Source organism: Bombina bombina, chromosome 2 (genome assembly GCF_027579735.1).
Source record: "Bombina bombina isolate aBomBom1 chromosome 2, aBomBom1.pri, whole genome shotgun sequence".
In the NCBI taxonomy this organism is placed as follows: Eukaryota; Metazoa; Chordata; class Amphibia; order Anura; family Bombinatoridae; genus Bombina; species Bombina bombina.
In genome coordinates, this window is record NC_069500.1 from 309,597,417 (window position 1) to 309,624,386 (window position 26,970).

Below are 26,970 nucleotides of genomic sequence, written 5' to 3' on the forward strand. Positions count from 1 at the left end.
CCTCCCACCTGAAACATCAGACCCCCTGATCCCTCCCAAACAGCTCTCTTCCCTCCCCCACCCCACAATTGTCCCCGCCATCTTAAGTACTGGCAGAAACTCTGCCAGTACTAAAATAAAAGGTATTTGGCCCTTTTTTTTTAAAAAAAAAAAGCATATTTACATATGCTGATGTGTAGGATCCCCCCTTAGACCCCAACCTCACTGATCCCCCACCATACTGCTCTCTAACCCTTCCCCTCTGCAATAATGGGCGCCATCTTGGGTACTGGCAGCTGTCTGCCAGTACCCAGTTTTGTAACAAAATGTGCCTTTTTTTTTTTTTAATTCCCTTTTCTGTAGTGTAGCTTTCCCCCCCCACCGAGACCAACCCCCAACCCCTTCCAGGACCCTTAGATTGCATTTAAGTTGTTTTTTTTTAACTTTTTAACTTTTTTTTTTCTGTAGTGTAGCGGTTCCCACCCGCTCCCGCCCCGTGCACGCGCCCGCCCACCACCCCCGTGCACGCGCGCGCTCCCGTGCGCGCCCCCGTAGCTCCCGCCCCCCGATCCCGCCCCCCTCCACTCCACATAGCGCACCGATGGCCGCCACCCGCCTCCCACGTAAGCTCCCACCCACCAACGATACCGGCCATCGATGTCCGGTGCAGAGAGGGCCACAGAGTGGCTCTCTCTGCATCGGATGGCCAAGGGGGGTTATTGCAGGATGCCTCCATATCGAGGCATCACTGCAATAACCGGAAAGCAGCTGGAAGCGAGCAGGATCGCTTCCAGCTGCTTTCCAGACCAAGGACGTACGCCACACGTCCTCGGTCATTAACTGACTTTTTTTTGAGGACGTGTGGCGTACGTCCTTGGTCGTTAAGGGGTTAAAGGGACACTAAACCCCAAATTTGTCTTTCATGATTCAGATAGAGAATACAATTTTAAACAACATTCCAATTTACTTCTATTATCTAATTTGCGTCATTCTCTAGATATCCTTTGTTGACAAAATAGCAATGCACATGGTTAGCCAATCACATGAGACATCTATGTGCAGCCACCAATCAGCAGCTACTGAGCCTATCTAGATATGCTTTTCAGCAAAGGATATCACAAGAATGAAGCAAACCTAGGGGTTTTTTTTAAAGATTTTTTTTGGGGAGGTTTATTTTATTTAGATTAGGGATGGGCAGTAAAAGAGCTAAATGCCCTTTTAAGGGCAATGCCCAAACAAATGTCCTTTTCAGGGCAATGGGTAGTTTAGGTTTTTTTAGTGTTAGGTTTTTATTTTGGGGGGTTTGGTGGGTGTGGGGGGGTTACTGTTAGTGGGGACTTTGTGTAGTTTTTGTAAAAGAGCTGATTATCTTGGGGCAATGCCCTGCAAAAAGCCCATTTAAGGGCTACTGGTAGTTTATTCTTAGAGTAGGGGATGTTTTTATTTGGGGGGGGGGGGGCTTTTTTATTTTCATAGGGATTAGGTTTAATTTTGTAAAATTTGGTAATTTTGTTTTCTATTTTATGTAATGTTAGCCTTTTTTATTTTTTGTAAACTTATTTATTTTTTATTTTTTGTAACTTTAGAATTTATTAGTTTAGGTAATTTGGGTTAATTTAAGGGGGTGTTAGGTTAGGGGGCTTAGTTATTTAAATAGTTATTTGCGTTGTGGGTTTTGGTGGTTTAAGGGGTTAATAAGTTAATTAGGTTTATTGCGATGTGGGAGTTTTGCAGTTTAGGGGTTAATAGGGTAAATCGGTTTATTGCGATGTAGGGGTTTTGCGGTTTAGGGGTTAATAGGGTAAATAGGTTTATTGCGATGTGGGGGTTTTGCGGTTCAGGGGTTAATAGGGTAATTAGGTGTATTGTGATGTAGGGGTTTTGCGGTTTAGGGGTTAATAGGATAATTAGGTTTATTGCGATGTGTGGGTTTTGTGGTTTAGGGGTTAATAGGGTAATTAGGTTTATTGCGATGTGGGTGGTTGATGGTTAAGGGGTTAATAGGTTAATTAGGTTTATTGCGATGTGGGTGGTTGACGGTTAAGGGGTTATTAATTTTCATTTTAATCGCGATTTTTTGGGGCTGGAGGAAATATAGGTAAAGAAGTGTTAGGTGTATTATTGGGAGGCGGCTCAATGTACACATTATTTATATAGGCACAATGCATAGTGACTGTATAAATAATGTAGACACTGACACTACTATAATAAGTATTTGTAAAATATATATAATGTACAGTACATATTGACACTTGAAAGGAAGTGTGTCAGTTTGTACATGATTTTTATTAATGCTTATTTTTTCAGTGTCAGTGTCTACATTATTGATACAGTAACTATGCATTGTTACAGTATAAATTATGTGTGGACCGAGTTACAGAAATTGCTGATCGCAACTTCCGAAAATATTCTACGGGCATAGGCATTAACATATATGTCAGTATCAATCAAACACTGCACGTTTGTGGAAAGCCACGCCTCTCACTCACGGTAAATCGTGTGTGTCACTCGCGACTAACCAAGCCCCTTCCTCGCGCCAGTTAGTCAATCTATACTATAATTGTGTTTGTAATGTCCATCGCCGCCGGCAGTTGTGCCCGCATCCTCAAAGGAATGCTGGATGTGCGCGCAGCCGCCTCACGGCGACATACAGCTTCAGGAGCTGCAACTCCAAACAAGAGCTGGAGCTTCTGAAGCTTCAGGCATCTGCCGCATATGGAGCTGGAGTGGGATCGGTGCTCCACCTCCATATGAGGCCAGATGCCTAATCGTTACAAACAGTGACAGTGTGTCATCGTCTGTAATGATCTTCTGCTGGTGGAGGTGTGGGCAAACTGACCTGATGTGGACAAATGGGTGTGAAGGGGGCGGGCTGGCCGGGCGTGATGGTGGCAGAGCCAGGGCATGATGGGGGAGGAGCTGTGGTGTGACGGGGCGGAGCCGGGGCCAGATAGGGGCGGGGCCAGACGGGGACGGGGCCAGGCTGGAGCGGCTGTGGCATTCTGCATGAGAGCACACAAGAAGGGTGAGAGAAAGCAAAAGAGGAGGGAGATAGAGAAGGGTGAGAGAGAGCAAAAGAGAAGGGGGAGAAAGGAAAAGAGAGGGGGGAGATAGCAAAAGGGAGGGAAAGCAAAAGATCGGAGAGAGAGCAAATGAGAGCTGGAGAGAGAACAAAAGAGAGGGGAGAGAGAGCAAATGAGAGGGGGACAGAGAGCATAAAAGAGGGTGAGAGAGAGCAAATGAGAGGGAAGAGAGAGAGCAAAAGAGAGGGGAGAGAGCAAATGAGAGAGGAGAGAGAGCAAAAAAGAGGGGGGAGAGCAAAAGAGAGGAGAGAGGGAGCAAAAGAGAGGGGAGAGAGCAAAAGAGAGGGTGGAGAGGGAGAGCAAAAGAGAGGAGAGAGAGCAAATGAGAGGGGGAGAGAGCAAAAGAGAGGGTGGAGAGGGAGAGCAAAAGAGAGGAGAGAGAGCAAAAGAGAGGGGGAGAGAGAGCAAAAGAGAGGAGGAGAGAGAGAGAGCAAAAGAAAGGTGGGGGGGAGAGAGCAAAAGAGAGGGGAGAGAGAGAGCAAAAGAGAGGGGGAGAGAGAGCAAATGAGAGGGGAGAGAGAGAGAGCAAATGAGAGGGGGAGAGAGAGCAAATGAGAGGGGAGAGAGAGAGCAAATGAGAGGGGAAAGAGAGAGCAATGAGAGGGGGAGAGAGAGAAAAAGAGAGGGGGGGGAGAGAGAGAAAAAGAGATGGGGGAGAGAGCAAAAGAGAGGGGGAGAGAGAGCGCGAAAAGAGAGGGGGAGAGAGAGCAAAAAAGAGAGAGCAAAAGAGAGGGGAGAGAGAGCACAAAAGAGAGGGGGAGGGAGAGAGCAAAAGAAAAGGGGAGAGAAAGAGCAAACAAGAGGGGGAAGAGAGCAAAAGAGAGGGGGGAGAGAGAGCAAATGGAGGGGGGAGAGAGAGCAAATGAGAGGGGGGAGAGAGAAAATAGAGAGGGGAGAGAGAGAGAGAGCAAAAGAGAGGGGGGAGAGGGAGAGCAAAAGAGAGGGGGAGAGAGAGAGCAACTGGGCGTGATGGTGGCGGAGCCTGGACATGACGGGTGTGGAGCTGGGGCATGACAGGGGTGGAGCTGCGGCATGGCGGGGCCAGGCAGGAGCGGCCATGGCTGTCTGTGTGAGAGTGCACAAGAGGGGTGAGAGAGAGCAAAAGTGGGGGGAGATAGAGAAAGGTGAGAGAGAGCAAACGAGAAGGGGGAGAAAGGAAAAGAGAGGGGGGAGAGAGCAAAAGAGGGGAGAGAGAGCAAAAGAGAGTCAGAGCAAAAGCAAAAGAGAGGGGAGAGAGAGCAAATGAGAGCTGGGGAGAGAGCAAAAGAGAGGGGAGAGAGAGCAAACGAGAAGGGGGAGAGAGAGCAAAAAAGAGGGGGGGAGAGAGCAAATGAGTGGGGGAGAGAGCAAAAGAGAGGGGGGAGAGAGAGCAAAAGAGAGGGGAGAGAGCAAAAGAGAGGGGAGAGAGCAAAAGAGAGGGGAGAGAGAGAGCAAAAGAGAGGGGGAGAGGGAGAGCAAAAGAGAGGAGGGAGAGCAAAAGAGAAGGGGGAGAGAGAGAGCATAAGAGAGGGGGGAGAGAGAGCAAAAGAGAGGGGGGAGAGAGAGCAAAAGAGAGGGGGGAGAGAGAGCAAAAGAGAGGGGGGAGAGAGCAAAAGAAAGGGGGAGAGAGAGCAAATTAGAGGGGGGGAGGGAGAGCAAAAGAGAGGGGACAGAGAGAGCAATGAGATGGGGAGGGAGAGCAAAAGAGAGGGGGGAGGGAGAGCAAAAGAGAGGGGAGAGAGAGAGCAATGAGATGGGGAGGGAGAGCAAAAGAGAGGGGGGAGGGAGAGCAAAAGAGAGGGGGGAGGGAGAGCAAAAGAGAGGGGAGAGAGTGTGCAAAAGAGAGGGAGAGAGAGAGAGCACAAAAGAGAGGGGGAGAGAGAACAAAAGAGAGGGGGAGAGAGAGAGCACAAAAGAGAGGGGGAGAGAGAGCAAAAGAGAAGGGGAGAGAGAGAGAGCAAACGAGAGGGGGGAGAGAGCAAATGGTGGGGTGAGAGAGAGCAAAAGAGAGGGGGAGAGAGAAAAAGAGAGGGGGAGAGATAGAGCAAAAGAGAGAGGAGAGAGAGCAAAAGAGAGGGGGGAGAGGGAGAGCAAAAGCGAGGGGGAGAGAGAGAAAAATAGAGGGATGAGAGAGAGAGCAAAAGAGAGGGGGGATAGGGAGAGCAAACGAGAGGGAGAGAGAGAGCAAAAGAGAGGGGGAGATAGAGCAAAAGAGAGGGGGAGAGAGAGAGCAAAAGAGAGGGGTGAGAGAGAGCAAAAGAGAGGGGAGAGAGAGCAAAAGGGATGGTGAAAGAATACATCTGGATGGCAGGGTGGTGAAAGAATCCACCCAAATGCAGCGTAAGCTGCATCCAGGTTGATTCCAAAAATGGCAGGGTGGTGAAAGAATCCACCTGGATGCAGTTCCTTTCACCACCTTGCCATTTTCTGAATCCACCTGGATGGTAGGGCTGTGAAAGAATCCACCTGGATGCAGTGTAAGCAGGGTGGTTCCGTCACCATGGCGGGGTGGGGCCAGGCGGGAGCGGCCGTGGCTGTTTGTGTGAGAGTGCACAAGAGGGGTGAGAGAGAGAGCAAAAGAGGGGGGAGATAGAGAAGGGTGAGAGAGAGCAAAAGAGAAGGGGGATAAAGGAAAAGAGAGGGGGAGAGAGCAAAAGAAGGGAGAGAGAGCAAAAGAGAGTGAGAGCAAAAGCAAAAGAGAGGGGAGAGAGAGCAAATGAGAGCTGGAGAGAGAGCAAAAGAGAGGGGAGAGAGAGCAAACGAGAGAGGGAGAGAGAACAAAAAAGAGGGGGAGAGAGAGGAAATGAGAGGGGAGAGAGAGAGCAAATGAAAGGGGAGAGAGAGCAAATGAGTGGGGAGAGAGAGAGAGCAAAAGAGAGGGGGAGAGAGAGCAAAAGAGAGGGGAGAGAGCAAAAGAGAGGGAAAAAGGAATAGAGAGGAAGAGAGAGAGCAAAAGAGAAAGGGGAGATAGAGAAAAAGAGAGGGGGAGAGAGAGAGCAAAAGAGAGGGGTGAGAGAGAGCAAAAGAGAGGGGAGAGAGAGCAAAAGGGATGGTGAAAGAATACATCTGGATGGCAGGGTGGTGAAAGAATCCACCCAAATGCAGCGTAAGCTGCATCCAGGTTGATTCCAAAAATGGCAGGGTGGTGAAAGAATCCACCTGGATGCAGTTCCTTTCACCACCTTGCCATTTTCTGAATCCACCTGGATGGCAGGGCTGTGAAAGAATCCACCTGGATGCAGTGTAAGCAGGGTGGTTCCGTCACCATGGCGGGGTGGGGCCAGGCGGGAGCGGCCGTGGCTGTTTGTGTGAGAGTGCACAAGAGGGGTGAGAGAGAGAGCAAAAGAGGGGGGAGATAGAGAAGGGTGAGAGAGAGCAAAAGAGAAGGGGGATAAAGGAAAAGAGAGGGGGAGAGAGCAAAAGAAGGGAGAGAGAGCAAAAGAGAGTGAGAGCAAAAGCAAAAGAGAGGGGAGAGAGAGCAAATGAGAGCTGGAGAGAGAGCAAAAGAGAGGGGAGAGAGAGCAAACGAGAGAGGGAGAGAGAACAAAAAAGAGGGGGAGAGAGAGGAAATGAGAGGGGAGAGAGAGAGCAAATGAGAGGGGAGAGAGAGCAAATGAGTGGGGAGAGAGAGAGAGCAAAAGAGAGGGGGAGAGAGAGCAAAAGAGAGGGGAGAGAGCAAAAGAGAGGGAAAAAGGAATAGAGAGGAAGAGAGAGAGCAAAAGAGAAAGGGGAGAGAGAGAGCATAAGAGAGAGGGGAGAGAGAGCAAAAGAGAGGGGGGAGAGAGAGCAAAAGAGAGGGGGAGAGAGAAAAAAGAGAGGGGAGAGAGAGAGAGCAAAAGAGAGGGGGGAGAGGGAGAGCAAAAGAGAGGGGGAGAGAGAGAGCAACCGGGCATGATGGTGGCAGAGCCGGGACATGACGGGGGCAGAGCCGAAGCATGGCAGGGCGGGGCCAGGCAGGAGCGGCCATGGCTGTCTGTGTGAGAGCGCACAAGAGGGGTGAGAGAGAGCAAAAGAGGGCGGAGATAGAGAAGGGTGAGAGAGAGCAAAAGAGAAGGGGTAAAGGAAAAGAGAGGGGGAGAGAGCAAAAGCAAAAGAGAGGGGAGAGAGAGCAAATGAGAGCTGAAGAGAGAGCAAAAAAGAGGGGAGAGAGATCAAACGAGAAGGGGAGAGAGAGCAAAAAAGAGGGGTATAGAGAGCAAATGAGTGGGGAGAGAGAGCGCAAAAGAGAGGGGAGAGAGCAAAAGAGAGGGGGAGAGAGAGCAAAAGAGAGGGGAGAGAGAGCAAAAGAGACAGGAGAGAGCAAAAGAGAGGGGAGATAGAGAGCAAAAGAGAGGGGGAGACGGATAGCAAAAGAGAGGAGGGAGAGCAAAAGAGAAGGGGGAGAGAGAGAGCATAAGAGAGGGGGGAGAGAGAGCAAAATAGAGGGGGAGAGAGAGCAAAAGAGAGGGGGGGAGAGCAAAAGAGAGGGGGGGAGAGAGAGCAAAAGAGAGGGAAGAGAGAGCAAATTAGAGGGGGGAGGGAGAGCAAATGAGAGGGGAGAGAGAGCAATGAGATGGGGAGGGAGAGCAAAAGAGAGGGGGGAGGGAGAGCAAAAGAGAGGGGAGAGAGAGAGCAATGAGATGGGGAGGGAGAGCAAAAGAGAGGGGGAGGGAGAGCAAAAGAGAGGGGAGAGAGTGTGCAAAAGAGAGGGAGAGAGAGCACAAAAGAGAGGGGGAGAGAGAACAAAAGAGAGGGGGAGAGAGAGAGCACAAAAGAGAGGGGGAGAGAGAGAGAGCAAAAGAGAAGGGGAGAGAGAGAGCAAACGAGAGGGGGAAGAGAGCAAATGGTGGGGTGAGAGAGAGCAAAAGAGAGGGGGAGAGAGAAAAAGAGAGGGGGAGAGATAGAGCAAAAGAGAGAGGAGAGAGAGCAAAAGAGAGGGGGGAGAGGGAGAGCAAAAGCGAGGGGGAGAGAGAGAAAAATAGAGGGATGAGAGAGAGAGCAAAAGAGAGGGGGGATAGGGAGAGCAAACGAGAGGGAGAGAGAGAGCAAAAGAGAGGGGGAGATAGAGCAAAAGAGAGGGGGAGAGAGAGAGCAAAAGAGAGGGGAGAGAGAGCAAAAGGGATGGTGAAAGAATACATCTGGATGGCAGGGTGGTGAAAGAATCCACCCAAATGCAGCGTAAGCTGCATCCAGGTTGATTCCAAAAATGGCAGGGTGGTGAAAGAATCCACCTGGATGCAGTTCCTTTCACCACCTTGCCATTTTCTGAATCCACCTGGATGGCAGGGCTGTGAAAGAATCCACCTGGATGCAGTGTAAGCAGGGTGGTTCCGTCACCATGGCGGGGTGGGGCCAGGCGGGAGCGGCCGTGGCTGTTTGTGTGAGAGTGCACAAGAGGGGTGAGAGAGAGAGCAAAAGAGGGGGGAGATAGAGAAGGGTGAGAGAGAGCAAAAGAGAAGGGGGATAAAGGAAAAGAGAGGGGGAGAGAGCAAAAGAAGGGAGAGAGAGCAAAAGAGAGTGAGAGCAAAAGCAAAAGAGAGGGGAGAGAGAGCAAATGAGAGCTGGAGAGAGAGCAAAAGAGAGGGGAGAGAGAGCAAACGAGAGAGGGAGAGAGAACAAAAAAGAGGGGGAGAGAGAGGAAATGAGAGGGGAGAGAGAGAGCAAATGAGAGGGGAGAGAGAGCAAATGAGTGGGGAGAGAGAGAGAGCAAAAGAGAGGGGGAGAGAGAGCAAAAGAGAGGGGAGAGAGCAAAAGAGAGGGAAAAAGGAATAGAGAGGGGAGAGAGAGAGCAAAAGAGAAAGGGGAGAGAGAGAGCATAAGAGAGAGGGGAGAGAGAGCAAAAGAGAGGGGGGAGAGAGAGCAAAAGAGAGGGGGAGAGAGAAAAAAGAGAGGGGAGAGAGATAGAGCAAAAGAGAGGGGGGAGAGGGAGAGCAAAAGAGAGGGGGAGAGAGAGAGCAACCGGGCATGATGGTGGCAGAGCCGGGACATGACGGGGGCGGAGCCGCAGCATGGCAGGGCGGGGCCAGGCAGGAGCGGCCATGGCTGTCTGTGTGAGAGCGCACAAGAGGGGTGAGAGAGAGCAAAAGAGGGCGGAGATAGAGAAGGGTGAGAGAGAGCAAAAGAGAAGGGGTAAAGGAAAAGAGAGGGGGAGAGAGTAAAAGCAAAAGAGAGGGGAGAGAGAGCAAATGAGAGCTGAAGAGAGAGCAAAAGAGAGGGGAGAGAGATCAAACGAGAGGGGGAGAGAGAGCAAAAAAGAGGGGTATAGAGAGCAAATGAGTGGGGAGAGAGAGCGCAAAAGAGAGGGGAGAGAGCAAAAGAGAGGGGGAGAGAGAGCAAAAGAGAGGGGAGAGAGAGCAAAAGAGACGGGAGAGAGCAAAAGAGAGGGGAGATAGAGAGCAAAAGAGAGGGGGAGACGGATAGCAAAAGAGAGGAGGGAGAGCAAAAGAGAAGGGGGAGAGAGAGAGCATAAGAGAGGGGGGAGAGAGAGCAAAAGAGAGGGGGAGAGAGAGCAAAAGAGAGGGGGGGAGAGCAAAAGAGAGGGGGGAGAGAGAGCAAAAGAGAGGGAAGAGAGAGCAAATTAGAGGGGGGAGGGAGAGCAAATGAGAGGGGAGAGAGAGCAATGAGATGGGGAGGGAGAGCAAAAAAGAGGGGGGAGGGAGAGCAAAAGAGAGAGGGGAGAGAGCAAAAGAGAGGGGAGAGAGAGCGCAAAAGAGAGAGAGTACAAAAGAGAGGGGGAGAGAGAGCACAAAAGAGAGGGGGAGAGAGAGAGCAAAAGAGAAGGGGAGAGAGCAAACGAGAGGGGGAAGAGAGCAAAAGAGAGGGGGAGAGAGCAAATGGTGGGGGGAGAGAGAGCAAAAGAGAGGGGGAGAGAGAAAAACAGAGGGAAGAGATAGAGCAAAAGAGAGTGGAGAGAGAGCAAAAGAGAGGGGGGAGAGGGAGAGCAAAAGCGAGGGTGTGAGAGAGAGAAAAATAGAGGGGAGAGAGCGAAAGAGAGGGGGGATAGGGAGAGCAAACGAGAGGGAGAGAGAGAGAGCAAAAGAGAGGGGGAGAGAGAGCAAAAGAGAGGGGGAGAGAGAGATAGCAAAAGAGAGGGGTGAGAGAGAGCAAAAGAGAGGGGGGAGAGAGAGCAAAAGGGGTTGTGAAAGAATACATCTGGATGGCAGGGTGGTGAAAGAATCCACCCGAATGCAGCGTAAGCTGCATCCAGGTGGATTCCAAAAATGGCAGGGTGGTGAAAGAATCCACCTGGATGCAGTTCCTTTCACCACCTTGACATTTTCGGAATCCACCTGGATGGCAGGGTGGTGAAAGAATCCACCTGGATGCAGCGTAAGCAGGGTGGTTCCGTCACCATGGTGGGGCCAGACGAGAGCGGCCGTGGCTGTCTGTGTGAGAGGCACAAGAGGGGTGAGAGAGAGCAAAAAAGAAGGGGGAGAAAGGAAAAGAGAGGGGGGAGAGAGCAAAAGAGGGGAAAGAGAGCAAAAGAGAGTGAGAGCAAAAGCAAAAGAGAGGGGAGAGAGAGCAAAAGAGAGGGGAAAGAGAGCAAACGAGAGAGGGAGAGAGAACAAAAAAGAGGGGGAGAGAGAGGAAATGAGAGGGGAGAGAGAGAGCAAATGAGAGGGGAGAGAGAGCAAATGAGTGGGGAGAGAGAGAGCAAAAGAGAGGGGGAGAGAGAGCAAAAGAGAGGGGGGAGGGAGAGCAAAAGAGAGGGGGAAGAATGCAAAAGAGAGGGGGAGAGAGAGCGCAAAAGAGAGGGAGAGAGAGAGCACAAAATAGAGGGGGAGAGAGAGCACAAAAGAGAGGGGAAGAGAGGGGGAGCAAAAAAGAGGGGGAGAGAGAGAGAAAACGAGAGGGGGAAGAGAGCAAAAGAGAGGGGGAGAGAGAGCAAATGGAGGGGGAGAGAGAGCAAAAGAGAGGGGGAGAGAGCGAAAGAGAGGGGAGAGATAGAGCAAAAGAGAGGGGAAAGAGAGCAAAAGAGAGGGGGGGGAGAGGGAGAACAAAAGAGAGGGGGAGAGAGAGAGCAAAAGAGAGGGGAGAGAGAGAGCAAAAGAGAGGGGGGAGAAAGGAAAAGAGAAGGGGGAGAAAGGAAAAGAGAGGGGGGAGAGAGCAAAAGAGGGGAGAGAGAGTAAAAGAGAGTGAGAACAAAAGCAAAAGAGAGGGGAGAGAGAGCAAAAGAGAGGGGAAAGAGAGAAAATGAGAGAGGGAGAGAGAACAAAAAAGAGGGGGAGAGAGAGGAAATGAGAGGGGAGAGAGAGAGCAAATGATAGGAGAGAGAGAACAAATGAGTGGGGAGAGAGCAAAAGAGAGGGGGAGAGAGAGCAAAAGAGAGGGGAGAGCGCAAAAGAGAGGGGAGAGCGCAAAAGAGAGGGGAGAGAGAGAGCAAAAGAGAAGGGAGAGAGAGAGGGCATAAGAGAGAGGGGGGAGAGAGCAAAAGAGAGGGAGGAAAGAGAGCAAAAGAGAGGGGAGAGAGAGAGCAAAAGAGAGGGGGAGAGAGAGCAAAAGAGAGGGGAGAGAGAGCAAAAGAGAGGGGGGAGAGATAGCAAATGAGACGGGAGAGAGAGCAAAAGAGAGGGGGGAGAAAGAGCAAATGAGAAGGGAGAGAGAGAGCAAATGAGACGGGAGAGAGAAAATGAGAGGGGAGAGAGAGAGCAATGAGAGGGGGGAGGGAGAACAAAAGAGAGGGGGGAGAATACAAAAGAGAGGGGGAGAGAGAGCGCAAAAGAGAGGGAGAGAGAGAGCACAAAATAGAGGGGGAGAGAGAGCAAAAGAGAGGGGGAGAGAGAGCACAAAAGAGAGGGGAAGAGAGGGGGAGCAAAAAAGAGGGGGGGAGAGAGAGAAAATGATAGGGGGAAGAGAGCAAAAGAGAGGGGAGAGAGAGCAAATGGAGGGGGAGAGAGAGCAAAAGAGAGGGGGAGAGAGCAAAAGAGACAGGAGAGATAGAGCAAAAGAGAGGGGGGGAGAGGGAGAACAAAAGAGAGGGGGAGAGAGAGCAAAAGAGAGGGGAGAGAGAGAGCAAAAGAGAGGGGAGAGAGAGAGCAAAAGAGAGGGGGAGAAAGAGAGCAAAAGAGAGGGAGAGAGAGAGCAAAAGAGAGGGGGGAGAGAGAGCAAAAGAGAGGGGGAGAGAGAGAGCAAAAGAGAGGGGTGAGAGAGAGCAAAAGAGAGGGGGGAGAGAGAGCAATAGGGGTGGTGAAAGAATCCATCTGGATGGCAGGGTGGTGAAAGAATCCACCCAAATGCAGCGTAAGCATTGCGTGCGCTGGTATTACACAGTGGAGCACAAATATCGATTTCATGAAATTTTATTTAGCGTTCCAATTGTAATCTGTGCCAATATATATTAACCATGGACTTGTTAAAGAAGTTAAAATGCAAGCAGTATGGATTGTGCTCCAGCAATATTGGTACTCCATACTGCTTCCATTTTTATGCTTTCATTGTAATCTGGCTCTTTGATTTTAAATGACAGATTTATGTATGTATTAATCCCCAGCTGTTTGCTTTAACTAATCATTTATCTTAATGGATATGGAAGTCAAAATTAAACTTTCATGGTTCAGTTAGAGCATGCAATTTTAAGACACTTTTTAATTTACAACTATTATCAAATGTACTTAGTTCTCTTAGTATTCTTAGTTGAAAAGCATACATAGGTAGGCCTAGGATCAGCAATGCACTACTGGGAGCTACCCGATGATTCAGCTATGTCATAGTACTGAATTGCTGCTCTGGAGTTGACTTTAGCTATGTGCTTAACACATTTCCAGGGGTTAAACACACAGGGCCAGATTACAAGTGGCGCAGTAACATTAGCGAGCGCGATACTGAAATATCACTCCCGCATTAACTTGCGCTCATATAACAAGTTGAACGTAAACATGACCTCACTGAACGCCTTGTGTAAAAGGCTAGGGCTAAATAAAAAGGTGCACCAAACATAACATAAATACATTAAAATAAATAGTTACACTCATATACTTTATCTAATACAAATTATTCATATAATTATTAAAAATAAAAAGCTATAAGAGTTACAAAGTTTTTATGGTATATGACAAGGTATTTGAATGGAACGAGCTATATTGGATAGATACATAATTTAGAAAGAATAACTCTTTGTGCAGCCCATTAACAAAGCTAGAAAAGTCAGAAGGGTTGCTTTTCCCACAGAAAACCTCTAGATACATTGATTCCAATGCAGCAAAGGATTCTGGGTAAGACATGGAAATGAGGTTCACAATGACTCACCATTTTACTTCAGTCTGCTTTTAGGCAGATTCCGATTATGCGACAGCATAGAGGTCTTCTGTTGGAAAAGTAAACCTTCTGACTTGTCTAGATTTATTAATGGGCTACATAATGAGTTATACTCTCTAAATTTTGTGCAAAGTGGAGGATTTTATACTCACGTTTGGCCTCCCCATAGTTTTAAAAGTTGTTGGATATATACATACATATAAATGTCTATAGATTGATCAAGCAATGATACTTTTTATTGGATTAACTATATATTTATAAGTAGACAAACTTTCAGAAGAATTCCTTCCATTCTCAAATATTGCTTAAAACTTGAGAAACTTGCTGGCGTGGGGGGCGCGGGAGCGGGGGGGGGGGGCAGATGGGACCGATGCACTGCAGAAAAAAAAATGTTGAGTGTGGCAGGGAAGGGGAAGGAGGGAGGAAGAGGGGATCAAAGTGGATGGGGATTTTGGCCCGTTTACACTAGCTTTAGGACTAGTATATATATATATATATATATATATATATATATACACAATATGTGTACATATGTATTTATGTATTTATATGTGTATATATGTATTTAAAGACATATATACATATATACACATATAAATACACATGTACACATATAGCCATATATAGGAGTGTATTGGACCCTTTGGAGTCAAGTAGATTAAAACATGAAAAATCATATTTATGCAATATTCATTATTAATAAAGTGTTAAAGTGTGTTTTTACTGTAAATATTTCACATTCCAATGTTCTTCACACAGGGGAACATGTTGTATGTATTTTTAAATAGATATACCTATATATATATATATATATATATATATATATATATATATATATATATATATAAAATCATGTATAATATATATATATATATATATATATATATATATATATATATATATATATATAAAATCATGTATAATATATATATATATATATATATATATATATATACAGTATATACACACCAATCTCCTGTAAAGGATAAGCACAGTCTTACACAGTTATCACAACTGTCAGGGTGCACTTTATAATCATATTAACAATCTCCATCGTAGAAAAGGCACTCACTGGTCTTCATCAAAATGTCATATTTATTTCCAAAAGTATTACAAAGACAAAACGTTTCGGTGTATCATTAACACCTATGTCAAATGTCAAAAACAAGCACAAAATAGAGCGTGTCCCCAAAGAAACTCCTAACACTATATACCAACACTCACCTTATATACATTTAAAAACAGCCTGCTCCATCGCATCGACTCAAAATGACATCATCACGCTACAGCGTAAGCGTGATGCGTCACCGCAAATTGATTGGCCATTGGTTACCATAGTAACCATATACACAAAAGCACAACCACGTAACCAGTCACATGAGATATCGCTGTATAAACAGCGCAGGGTGCAAATGTCTCATCAGAGTGACAGACAATGCACTACAGTGCATAACTTTATATGGAAAGTACCATTTATATTTAGGCTTTACCATCATATAAGTCACTCGTTAGAGCAGCGCAGGCATCATGTCTCATAGCTGGAAAATGACCGCAATTGGTGTAAAAACAAATAAAATAAAAAAAGTGACTACAAAACTATATACATCATATTGCACTATTATAATGAGCACAGAGTTTATCCCCTTTACACCTCAATTACTATCTTCTTCATTACCCCAGGAGTATGGGTAGAAACCCGTGGGTACCCACTAGAATGAGCATTGATGTAGATCCCCTACAGGTATTGACTTCCATCCAGCCAGCCGGATTATATTGCTGTACACATCCAGTCCACTGGTTATTTCGTGTAAAATGGCCCAAAGTCCAGAAAGGTATTTAATCCCCTTGGTATTAGGGTGTCCAACGTGTGGATCCATTTTGTTTCCATTTTCCATTTCCTTTTAGCTCTGTTACCCCCTCTAGTCAGCGGAGGAACATAATCAATTAACATTGTTTTCACACTAGATACGCCATGATTATGTCAGGCAAAATCGCGTGCCACTGGTTGCTCCGAGTCCCTTCTTAAGGGCTTCCTGGATGGCGCAACGGTGATTAGCCATCCTGTCCCTGAAACTTGTTCCCAATGTACACTAGGGAACATGGGCAGGTTAGCATGTATATTACATGTGTGCTTGTGCATGTGAGTCTATGGCAAATTGTATAACGTTTATTTGTATGGGGATGTTGGAAGGTTTTACCTCTCATAATGCTGTTGCATGTTGTGCAATTTCCACATGTGAAACATCCTTTGTTTGAAGGTTTCAACCAGGTCCCTCTCTGGTAGCATCCTACTGAGTTGGTTTTCACCAATAAGTCCCTCAGATTATCAGCCCTCCTATGTACCATCCATGGAGGCTTCGTCCTCTGAAATGGGAACGATGTATCTGTTTCAAGGAGAGACCAATGTTGGTGTACTGACCTCCTCAATGCCTGGCTCATGGGGGTATATGTGGTCACGAAATTTAGCTGTTGTACATCCTCTTTCGGTTTCTTTTTATTTTGTCTCCAGTGTAGATTCCAATAACCTCTCTTTAGTATTTCGAACCATTACACTATCATAACCTCTTTTTAATTAGTTTCTGTTCCATCTCTGTGAGCTGCTCCATCATAATGGGTACCTCACTATTGTTACGGATAACCCTTGTGAGCTGAGATGTAACTATCCCCACCTTTGTCTTTGTAATACTTTTGGAAATAAATATGACATTTTGATGAAGACCAGTGAGTGCCTTTTCTACGATTGCGATTGTATATATATATATATATATATATATATATATATATATATATATATATATATTTGTGTGTGTGTGTGTGAAACAAAGCAGGCTTGCACTTGCTGGCCTTTAAATAAGTCCTTTTTAATGTGACGCTTCTTCCTATATATATTGTACCAGAAACCCATCATATATATGTATAAATGTGTATTTGTGAATAAATAGAACATATTTTGTTATTTGAAGAACATTGTAATGTGAAATATTCATAGTTTCATGTTGGGTTAGCACACATGAGAATATGCGATCGTGTTTGCGTGAGAGCAAGGTATTAGATTTTTTCTATTTTTTTTCTCCATTGACTTCTATAGGGGAATACATGAATGCTTTAGATACAATATAGGGTAGAGGAGGCAGAATTATAATGGAACAGAAGACTTGTATACTTTTATGATACACAAAATAATTTCTGGATGTATATATAATATAAGGCTACCTGTCGCAGGGTCAAAGCTCAGAACACAAGACAACTAACAGAGTAGTTGTTGTCAGCCGCTCTGGAATCAATCCGGGATGTAACCCAACTGCTAGCGTGAATTGAAAGCACACGCTAGCACACTGAGAAATATCCAGGACGTGACCCACTCAGGAAGCAGATTAGAAGATAACAAAAATGAATATTGTTCCAGAATGCAGGAAAGCCACAAAGGATAAAACGTCCCTTTAAGTAGTACAAAGAACAAAAAGGAAATGCTCTTACTTTGAAGCTTCTGAAAAAGGTCCTCTTTAGCAGGCTTGTAAAACAAAGGAAAAGTTCTCTTTTGCAGCTTGTAAAAGTATAATGTCCCTTTAAGCAGGTTTATAACAAACAGAAAGGCAAAGTTCTCTTTTGCAGCTTGTAAAAGTAAATGTCCCTTTTAAGCAGGTGTATAACAAACAGAAAGGCAAAGTTCTCTTTTGCAGCTTGTAAAAGTATAATGTCCCTTTAAGCAGGTTTATAACAAACAGAAAGGCAAAGTTCTCTTTTGCAGCTTGTAAAAGTAAATGTCCCTTTTAAGCAGGTGTATAACAAACAGAAAGGCAAAGTTCTCTTTTGCAGCTTGTAAAAGTAAATGTCCCTTTTAAGCAGGTGTATAACAAACAGAAAGGCAAAGTTCTCTTTTGCAGCTTGTAAAAGTAAAATGTCCCTTTAAGCAGGTCTTGTTTAACAAAGAATAGGTTTAAAGGTAAAGGCCAAAGCAAGGTCAGGCAGGCAGAAGTCGGCATCCAAATATCAGCAAAAGGTATAGGCAAAAGACAGGGTCAGGCAAGCAGAAGTCGGCATCCAAGAGACAGCAAAAGGGTAATAGCTACAGGCAAGGTCAGGCAGGCAGAAGTCAATGTCCAAATATCAGCAAGTAGGGATTAGGCAAGAGGCTTGGTCAGGCAGGCAGAAGTCGGTACACAGAAGAATAAAACTGATATGGTACTCACAATCCAGGGAAACAAACAAACGGGCCCAGATTCAGATCTCCCGCCGAGATTTAAAGGGCAGGAGCGTAACCGTCATCAGAGGGGTGTGAGAGAAAGCGTCATGTTGCTAAGCAACATGACGTCAGAGACACAGAGGAGTTCCGGGAGCCGCGGCGACACGGCGATGAACGGAAGCGCTCATGACAGCACCCCCTCCTCAAGGGCCCCTCCGGGGGACAGGACCAGGTCTATCAGGATGAGTCTTGTGGAAGGTCTTGACCAATATTGGAGCATTTACTTGATGAGCAGGTTCCCAAGAACGTTCCGTGACTGGATAACCCTTCCAATGAATGAGATAATACAATTTCTTGCCCCGCAATTTGGAATCTAGAATATGGCTGATCTCAAACTCAGGATGTCCATGCACCAATAACGGTGGAGGTTTAGAAAAAGGCTTAGAATACCTGTTAATCATCACAGGTTTTAAAAGAGAAACATGGAATACCGGATGGACTTTGAGAGACTTGGGTAAAGCTACCCGATAAGCAGTGGAACATACCTGACCCAGTATTCGGAAAGGACCCACATATCGTGGTCCCAATTTGTTAGAAGGTTGTTTCAGGCGAAGAAATCGAGAGGAAATCCAAACTTTATCACCAGGGCGATATTTGGGAGCCTTTTTCCGTCGAAGATCCGAAAAGAACTTGTAACGTCTAGAAGTTACAGAAAGAATACGATGTATCTTCTGCCAATGTCGAGTTAATCTTCGGGCTGTAAGATCAGAAGCAGGATTCACTGTGGAGGAAGTATGCAAAGGGAACGTCCTAGGCTGATATCCGTAAGCTGCATGAAAAGGAGAAGTCTGAAGGGAGGAATTGTACCGGGCATTATGGGCCAATTCAGCCAAAGGAAGGTAAGAAGTCCAGTTAGAATGATAATGATCCACATAATGTCTAAGATATGTTTCAAGACACTGGTTTACTCTTTCAGTCTGACCATTCGATTGTGGGTGGTGAGAAGTAGAGAGAGATATAGTAGTACCAAAATGTTTACAAAGTGACCTCCAAAATCGAGAAACGAATTGTACCCCTCTATCTGAAACAATATCAAGAGGAAATCCATGGATTCTTACAATATGTAGAATAAAAAGTTCAGAGAGTCTTTTGGCAGATGGTAATCCTGGCAAGGGTACAAAATGAGCCGTCTTAGTGAACCTGTCGACCACCACCCAGATAGTATTGTTCCCAGTGGACAAGGGAAGATCGGTAATAAAGTCCATGGATACATGAGTCCAAGGCTGGTGAGGTATAGGCAATGGTTGGAGTAATCCTGAAGGAAGTTGGCGTGGAGTTTTGTTCATGGCACATCGTGTGCATACTGAGACGTAATCCTTCACATCTTGAGAGAGTGTAGGCCACCAGACATGTTGTTTGAGGTTTCGAGTGGTAATACTGATGCCAGGATGTCCAGAAAGGGGACTATCATGAGCCCAAAATAAAATCTTGGAACGAAGGCGTTCAGGAACAAAGAGTAAACCATTGGGAGGTTTACAGGACAAAGGAAGACGCTCTTGAGCGGACTGTAATTCTTGTAACCAAGAAGTTGTTAACTGGGCAATGACTTCATGAGGTTGGAGAATGGTACCAGACTCAGGAACTGGGGTATCTTGAAATTGTCTGGAAAGTGCGTCTGCTTTAATATTTTTTGAACCAGGTATGTAAGACAAATTATAGTGAAACCGAGAGAAGAATAAGGACCAGCGTGCTTGCCTGGAATTTAGTCGTTTGGCTGTTTGGAGATACAGAAGGTTCTTATGATCAGTAAGTATAGTAAATGGCAAAGAAGTACCTTCCAGCCAATGTCTCCATTCATCCAATGCCATCTTGATGGCAAGTAACTCTTTATTCCCTACGTCATAGTTAAATTCGGAAGGAGTGAATTTTTTAGAGAAAAAAGCAACAGGATGAATCCTTCCAGTCTCTGGTATTCGTTGAGACAGAACCGCTCCAGCAGCAACAGAGGAAGCATCCACCTCCAGAATAAATTGAAACTCAGGATTTGGATGACGAAGGATAGGAGCTGAGGAAAAAGCTTCTTTGAGAGATTCAAAAGCTTCTATAGCCTCAGACGGCCATACTTTACAGTTTTGTCCTTTTCTTGTGAGAGAAGTAAGAGGAGAAGTAATAGTAGCAAAATTCTTGATGAACTTTCTGTAATAATTGGCGAAGCCTAGGAAACGTTGTAAAGCCTTCAAAGAATCAGGTCTAGGCCAATCCAAAATGGCAGAAAGTTTAGTAGGGTCCATTTCGAATCCAGATGCCGATATTACATAACCCAGAAAGGGTATGATTTTTTGATGGAAAGAACATTTCTCCAGTTTAGCAAACAGATGGAATTCTCTTAGACGTTGAAGTACTTTCTTGACGTGGTGCACATGATCTTGGTGGTTCTGAGAAAAAATTAAGATGTCGTCCAGGTATATGATAACAAAAATATTCAAAAAATCACGAAAGATCTCATTTACAAAATGCTGGAAAACCGCCGGAGCATTGCATAGCCCAAAGGGCATGACCAAATATTCATAATGCCCAAATCGAGTGTTAAAGGCAGTCTTCCACTCATCTCCTTTGCGTATACGGATCAAGTTGTATGCACCACGTAGGTCGAGTTTGGTGAAAATGGTGGCTCCCTGAAGATAAGTAAAAAGTTCAGGAATAAGGGGCAGAGGATAACTGTTCTTGATGGTAATCTGATTCAATCCACGATAATCAATACAGGGTCTTAATCCGCCATCCTTTTTTCCCACAAAAAAGAAACCAGCCCCTACAGGGGAAGAGGAGGGTCGAATAAATCCTCTAGCCAGATTGTCTTTTATATATTCTTCCAGAGCCATGTTTTCTGGTTTAGAAAGTGGATATGTTTTGCCTCGAGGATAGGCAGCCCCAGGAAGGAGGTCAATGGGACAATCAAAAGGGCGATGAGGAGGAAGACGTTCCGCTTCTTTTTTGGAGAAGACATCCACAAAGTCATGGTAATGCATAGGTAAGGATTCCGGAGTTTCAACTGTGAGAGCAATAGTGAGTGGTAACTTAGTAATCTCTTGAAGACATTTAGTCTGGCATGTAGATCCCCAGGAAGTGAGTTCACCGAAAGTCCAAGAAAAAATGGGATTGTGAATCTGGAGCCAGGGTAATCCCAAGATAATGGGAAATTGCGGAGTGGGAATGACATCGAAACAAATTGTCTCAGAATGAAGTATTCCTACGGTGAGGATTAAGGGTTGAGTAGAAAACTGAATGTATCCAGAACCCAAAGGATCTCCACTGACCGTAGAGACTGAAATGGAATACTCCTTCTTTAGTAAGGGTATAGAATGAGTAGAAACAAATGTAGAGTCAATGAACACACCTCCAGCACCGGAATCAATTAGGGCTTGGGTATAGATCTTCTTTTGTCCAATTAGAAGAGTTACTGGAACAAAGAGTTTCTTGTATAGGGAATGACCACTATTTTGGCTTAACTCAGTTCCCTGGACTAGAGTTAAGCCCTGGCTTTTACTGGCCTAGTAGGACAATCCCTTAATAAATGTCCTTTAAGGCCACAGTACAGACATAAGCCAAGAGTCCGTCTTCTTAAGCGTTCAGTCTCAGTTAATTTTATACTTCCTACTTCCATGGGTTCAGCCTGATCAGTAGTAGGAGAGGCTGGAGTGACTGGACTAGAAAAACGAGGAGCTAAACGAAAAGGAGTTCGAGTGGCAGTCCTCTGTGTTCTATCCTTTTCTTGTTGGCGTTCACGAAACCTGGCGTCGAGACAGATACAGAGATTTATTAAGGCTTCTAAGGACTCTGGAAGTTCACGATACACCAATTCATCCTTGAGACGCTCAGAAAGTCCTTTACGGAAAGCGGCTCTGAGTGCTCCCTGATTCCAAGTGGTTTCAGAGGCAAGGGTGCGGAACTCAATTGCATATTGAGAGACTGGTTGATTTCCTTGACGTAAATCCAGGAGAGTTGCTTCAGCAGCGGATGACCTTCCAGGTTTATCGAATACGTTTGAGAATGTAGATAGAAATGTATCAACATCCAATAGTATAGGATCATTCTTTTCTAGCAAAGGTGACACCCAAGCCAAGGCTTTTCCTTTCATTAAGGAAATAAGAAACGTGATTCTAGAAGAGGCAGTAGCAAAGAGAGTAGGGCTATTTCGGAAATGAAGACGGCATTGATTCAAAAAGCCTCTACATTCTTCAGGATTCCCATCATATTTATCCGGAAGAGGAATCCTGGGACTTAGTTGTACCTGAGACTGATTGTTAGGAATCGGAGGAGGTAATGCCTCAATCGGATTTGGATTGGGATTAGGATTGGGAGGTGCGGTAGCAACCAAATTTTGTAATAGAGCAGTAATTTGATCAAGTTTAGTGTCCAGAGACTGCAAGTGAGTGGCATGAGAACCCAAGAGCTGTCCCTGGTGAGCCACGGCCATAGATAATTCAGTGGGGTCCATTTTTATGGCCCGTTTGTAATGTCAGCCGCTCTGGAATCAATCCGGGATGTAACCCAACTGCTAGCGTGAATTGAAAGCACACGCTAGCACACTGAGAAATATCCAGGACGTGACCCACTCAGGAAGCAGATTAGAAGATAACAAAAATGAATATTGTTCCAGAATGCAGGAAAGCCACAAAGGATAAAACGTCCCTTTAAGTAGTACAAAGAACAAAAAGGAAATGCTCTTACTTTGAAGCTTCTGAAAAAGGTCCTCTTTAGCAGGCTTGTAAAACAAAGGAAAAGTTCTCTTTTGCAGCTTGTAAAAGTATAATGTCCCTTTAAGCAGGTTTATAACAAACAGAAAGGCAAAGTTCTCTTTTGCAGCTTGTAAAAGTAAATGTCCCTTTTAAGCAGGTGTATAACAAACAGAAAGGCAAAGTTCTCTTTTGCAGCTTGTAAAAGTATAATGTCCCTTTAAGCAGGTTTATAACAAACAGAAAGGCAAAGTTCTCTTTTGCAGCTTGTAAAAGTAAATGTCCCTTTTAAGCAGGTGTATAACAAACAGAAAGGCAAAGTTCTCTTTTGCAGCTTGTAAAAGTAAATGTCCCTTTTAAGCAGGTGTATAACAAACAGAAAGGCAAAGTTCTCTTTTGCAGCTTGTAAAAGTAAAATGTCCCTTTAAGCAGGTCTTGTTTAACAAAGAATAGGTTTAAAGGTAAAGGCCAAAGCAAGGTCAGGCAGGCAGAAGTCGGCATCCAAATATCAGCAAAAGGTATAGGCAAAAGACAGGGTCAGGCAAGCAGAAGTCGGCATCCAAGAGACAGCAAAAGGGTAATAGCTACAGGCAAGGTCAGGCAGGCAGAAGTCAATGTCCAAATATCAGCAAGTAGGGATTAGGCAAGAGGCTTGGTCAGGCAGGCAGAAGTCGGTACACAGAAGAATAAAACTGATATGGTACTCACAATCCAGGGAAACAAACAAACGGGCCCAGATTCAGATCTCCCGCCGAGATTTAAAGGGCAGGAGCGTAACCGTCATCAGAGGGGTGTGAGAGAAAGCGTCATGTTGCTAAGCAACATGACGTCAGAGACACAGAGGAGTTCCGGGAGCCGCGGCGACACGGCGATGAACGGAAGCGCTCATGACAGTTGTAATAAGTCATACAATTAAGTATAAATAGCTTTAGTCTGCATTAAGAATTGTATTTCTGCACTAAGAAGAGGTTTAAGTAAACTATGGAAATAATATTTCAATTATCACTCATCCTAATAACTTTATTAAAAAAAAGATTATAAATGATAACAAAAAAGAAAAAAAGGAATCTCATGCATACAAATGGCTTAAGCTCACATTAAAAACACTTAAACCAGGAAAAACACTGAAACTCCCATTATGTACGTATAGTTGAGAATAATAACAGCCAGCAGTGACTATATATGACTATAAAAAAGCCCTTGCAATCCGACATTAAAAAAAACGGAGAGACAGAGCTAATCCAAAGGACCCCTGAAATGCGTTTCACAAAAACTTCTGAAGAAGCGTTTTTGTGAAATGCGCGTCAGGGGACCTTTGGGGTACCTCTGTCTCTCCGTTTTTTTTAATGTTGCTTACCATGGTTTAAACCTGTCTCCCTGCAAGATATTCTAATATTTCAGCATAGCAGTTTAAAATGATAAATACTAAGATAATTTAAATCCTAGCCCTCGGATTGCAAGGGCTTTCTTATAGTCATATATAGTCACTGCTGGCTGTTATTATTCTCAACTATACGTACATAATGGGAGTTTCAGTGTTTTTCCTGGTTTAAGTGTTTTTAATGTGAGCTTAAGCCATTTGTATGCATGAGATTCCTTTTTTTCTTTTTTGTTATCATTTATAATCTTTTATTAATAAAGTTATTAGTATGAGTAATAATTGAAATATTATTTACATAGTTTACTTAAACCTCTTCTTAGTGCAGAAATACAATTCTTAATGCAGACTAAAGCTACTTATACTTAATTATATGACTTATTACAATTACTCTGTTAGTTGTCGAATACATGAATGCACTCGTCTGGTTAGCTGAAGAGCCAAAACTGTTTACTTTTTGTCATGCACTGAGCCTAGCACAATTAGGGGGGGCTCATGCATTTCTTTGGGCCACTAAGTTAAATTTGCAACACTACACAAATATGAACTCATGATACACAGGTAAAATGTTTTTAATGCACTGAGCCTAGCACAATTAGGGGTAACTCATGCATTTCTTTGGGTCACTAAGTTAAATTTGCCACATTGGCCATAATGACACAGCAGCAATATCACCTTGGCTACAACTTTGCCACAAACATAATGTGACTACAGCAATGTTGCCTTTGCATTGGTGTTGCAGGTCATATTGGCTCCTGTGGCATTAACTTCCATTAACTGCTTGGATGGCAATGCCCTCTTTGGTATCCAAAACTCTTTGGTATCCAAACTGTTAAACCCAACCTTTACTACAATCCCACTGGAATAGGGCTCTCAACTCCTCCTGTCTGTAAAATGTTGTCTTTTATTGTATTGTTTCTCCGTTGTACTTCTATCTTTGTACCCATGGGCAGCATTGCGGAATCTGTTTGAGCTTTATTATTAAAGAAGAAGAAGAATCCCTAACACTAAATACGACCAAGCTTTCACTCCCTAGTCATCAAGAGGAAAGTTTTATGGACTTTGGGGAGGTGGTAGAATATGGGGATACTAGGATCCCTGTCTAGAAGGAATTGGAATTCTTCATTTTTCAAAATGCCGTCAGATTTTGCATTTGTAAGGATTGACGTTAATTCTTTAACATATAGATTAGTAGGATTAAATGTTAACTTCCTGTAAGTATAAGGGTCACTCAAGATTTTAGTCGCTTCCTTAAGATAATCTGATTTGTCCTGTACTACCACCCCACTCCCCTTGTCTGCCATCTTAATAATTATCTCAGAATTATTTTTTAGAGTTAGTAGGGTGGCTCTTTCTTGTCGGGACAAGTTATCATTGAACTTTTTAACCCATGTTCCATTTTTCTCCGCCCATAATGTAGACAGGTCTGTGCTCACTAATCTATTGAAAATTTAGATTTATTCACCCTGTGCACCTAAAGGGTTGAAATTAGATGTTTTTTAAAACTAGTATGTTTGATCATTTCCCCTTCGAATTCTTCATGGATGCTAAAATCTAATTGTGTTGTTCCTTGTGTGGGGATCTCGTCATTTAGTGTCTCTAAAATATGTAAGGTGTTAGTATCGTTTCCGTCTAAACATTCTACTGTTTTCGATTGTATCCTTTCTATAGCTGGTTGTTTTAGAAAATATCTTTTTAGTGTCATCTTACGTATATACTTCTGTAGATCGATGTAAGTTTAAAATTTATTAGGGGCCCTCTTAGGGGCAAAATTAAGGCCCTTGGCTAAGAGGTTAAGTTCTTGGTTATTTAATTTCTTGGAAGTAAGATCGAAAACGCAATCCCTATTTTTGGCTAATAGCGCCTTCTGTGATCTCGCTCTCTGAACATGTCTCCCTCCTCTCGCGCCTCGCTTGTTCTTTTTCTTTTTGCGTTTAGGTGAGACTCTCTTGCCTCTACTGGTTCTTGATAAGGGGGAGGTGTGTGGTCTAACCTTCTGTCCTCTCGTGATTCTAAAAAATCCTGTGACTTAGACTGATTATTTGTATGACACACTCTTTCCACTGAAACCCTTCTCTGAAAGTTCTGATTATGTGAACTATTTTCCCTAGGTCTTGCTCCCTGTTTGGCATAATCGCCCTCTATCTGGTGATTGAGTGCATCCGGCTAACAGACTTGGACTTGGTGATTTTGCCTTTTAATTTCTTTTACATTGTACGTGCGATTTACTCGCTTTGGATGTTTGTTCTAATAAAATGGTGTTACACTTAGAGTGGGATGCGCTCTGTGTATTTTTCTGTTTTGCAGCTAGTTGTGCAGAACATGTGCAACAGTGACGCTAAAACACTACAGCTATCCAGATGCTTTCAGTTAAGCCCAACTGCTGCATGATGCAAAGCACATACCACTCTGGCTTTTACTGATCTCATATACTCCATGTGTGATTATACCATAGTCAGTAAATTCCTTCGACAGGTGAATGAACCATTACATTTGGAACTGTACTTTCAGTTATGAGTGTTATAAATAATTTAAAGTTTATTAAATTATAAAATCAAATATGAAAAATGATACTTTTCTTCCTGTCACCCTGTGGTTGATGGATATCTTTGCCGCTTTAGTTCAATTTAGCTGCTTATATTACTTTGTAAAACAGCTGGGTCACAGAACTACTCCAGTACAATATGTCTGTTTTTTACACTGTTTCAAATGTTTTTTTTTATCTTGGGATATGGGGTGTATATTAGTGAACAATAATAGTTTGATTATTGAAATAAATATCTTCTTCATGGGACGAGGGTTCAAAGTGCTTAGTCCCAAAACTTCTAGGAATCTAAATTAGAATTTAATTTCCTGTAAAATGCTTATTTATTTATAGCAAATAAGGGATATATTACAAGTGGAGTGGTAGTTTGCACGCCCATTCGCATGTTAACCCCGCTAGACTTTTTGCACGCAAACGTTCAAAAGTAAAAAGGTTTTGCTTGCACACTGACCCAACGTGCACATGACCTTTACAACTGCGTTAACGTATTCCCCCATAGACTTTAATGCAGCCGAAAGTGGAAAAAAACACCCAAACCCAATCGTATTTTCTCATGTGCGCTAACACATGATTATTGGTAAAATATATATCTATACCTATATTTGATTAGGTATAGATATATACAGATATACATAGGAATATCTATTTAAAAAAACATATAACATATTCCCTCATGTGAAGAACATTGGTATGTCAAATATTTACTGTAAATACATATTATTAAATATGAATATTGCATAAATATGTTTTTACGTGTTTTCATCTACTTAACTGCAAAGGGCTCCAGTGCACACATATATATATATATATATATATATATATATATATTTTTTTTTTTTGCATAAATAAAAAAAATT

The 26,970-nt window shown here is 44.2% G+C and overlaps 1 protein-coding gene across 2 annotated transcripts in view; it reads left to right on the forward strand.

Moving 5' to 3' along the window:
• The window catches only part of CTXN3 (cortexin 3), a 119,542-nt gene that overhangs the window by 13,290 nt on the left and 79,282 nt on the right, over window positions 1-26,970 (forward strand). Inside the window, exon 1 of one of the 2 annotated variants that reach the window (XM_053701639.1) lies at window positions 25,678-25,782. The exons of the other annotated variant lie outside the window; for it this stretch is intronic. The gene's annotated coding sequence lies outside the window, so the exon portion shown is untranslated. Of the gene's footprint in view, window positions 1-25,677; window positions 25,783-26,970 lie in introns of those variants that run through there. 2 annotated transcript variants of the gene reach the window in all.